Source organism: Cebus imitator, unplaced genomic scaffold, assembly GCF_001604975.1.
Source record: "Cebus imitator isolate Cc_AM_T3 unplaced genomic scaffold, Cebus_imitator-1.0 Scaffold149, whole genome shotgun sequence".
Taxonomy (NCBI): Eukaryota; Metazoa; Chordata; class Mammalia; order Primates; family Cebidae; genus Cebus; species Cebus imitator.
In genome coordinates this window covers 4,189,844-4,191,462 of record NW_016107464.1, presented here as the reverse complement: position 1 = coordinate 4,191,462, position 1,619 = coordinate 4,189,844, and positions in this window count along the sequence as shown.

Genomic DNA, 1,619 nt, shown 5'->3' with positions numbered 1-1,619 from the left:
AAAAAAAAAAAAACAAAAACTTTTTTTTTAAGGCTGAAAAGTATTTTCAGTTGTGTATGCCCTGGTTAGAGTTTCAGCTGTTTCTTTTCTGGCTTTATTGCTATTGTTAGCAACAGTTGCAGCTAGTTACAGCTCATACCAGGGAGTGTATATTTCTGTAGCTGCTCTCTCATTTTGAGTTAAAAGATAAGCTACACAGCACCAAGACTGTTCCTGAGAAGGTAAGATCATCTTAGCTTACTTAACTGCCCAGTACTGTATCATTTTGTTTAGCCTTGTTTTGTTTTAAGATGGAGTTTCGCTCTTATTGCCCAGGCTGGAGTGCAATGGCGTGATCTCGGCTCACTGCAACCTCCACCCCCAGGGTTCAAGCAATTCTCCTGCCTCAGCCTCCTGGGTAGCTGGGATTACAGGCGCCTGCTACCATGCCTGGCACATTTTTGTATTTTTAGTAGAGACAGGGTTTCACCCTGTTGGCCAGGCTGGTCTCAAATTCCTGACCTCAGTTGATCCACCCACCTCAGCCTCCCAAAGTGTTAGGATTACAAGCGTGAGCCACCACTCCTGGCCAATATCATGTTTTAATCAGGGAACTCTTAGCTTCAGTTCAAGAAATGCAAACCTCATAATGTACTGAAAATGATGTAGCTGAAGGGACACATTGTTCTTCCATATCAGCCTCAAAAAGGTAAGAGGTTCTCTAATTGGACTTCTGTTATCTACACAGAGATCCATGGTCTCTGTCATCCATAGAAGTTCTAAACCTTATCTCCATTTTCTATATCTGTGGTTCTCAAACTCTGGTCCCTAAGACCTATGGCATCAGTGGAGAACTGAATAGAAATGCAAAACTAGAGCTCCCACTCCAGACCTACAGAACCAGAAACTCGGGATGTGGACCCAGCAATTTGTATTTTAACATTTTCCAGGTGATTCTAATACACAGTAAAGTTTGAGCACCACTTTTTTTGTCTTCTGCTGGAAGGGAGGAGCCTGGAGGAAAACTCAGTGGACAGGCCCAGTGGTTATATAAAAGCTAGACTTTCCCAAGAGGGGATAAAATGCCAGGAGGTAAGGGGTAGCATGAAGTCTCTCCAAAAAATGAGAATGACACTCCCTGACTAGGACAGAGTCAGAGCTAATTAATATGGTATTACAGCAGATGCTTCTAATACTTGGTGAGAGGACAGTGGTAAAGCTGGTTTTGGCCCAAGAGTACTTTCCCATTGTCTTGAGTACTTCTTTAGGGGTGGGGGAGGCATGGATAAGAACCTGACTCCAAGGCCTAAGATGGCAATCTATTTCTGCCCAGTACACTCACTGGGTAACACTGCCAAATAGAGATGATGCGTAGTTTCCTTAATCTAGACACCAGATAACCGCTGGTGACTGATAACATCTCTGTTAATACATCCACCTTTACTGCATCAGGAACCAGCCAATCCTAAAACCATTATTGTGGAAAAAAAATATATGTAGCTGAAGCCACACAGATCAAGAGAAAAACTTTAAGAATATGGCTCTGGGGCCGGGCGCGGTGGCTCAAGCCTGTAATCCCAGCACTTTGGGAGGCAGAGGCGGGTGGATCACGAGGTCAAGAGATCGAGACCATCCTGGTC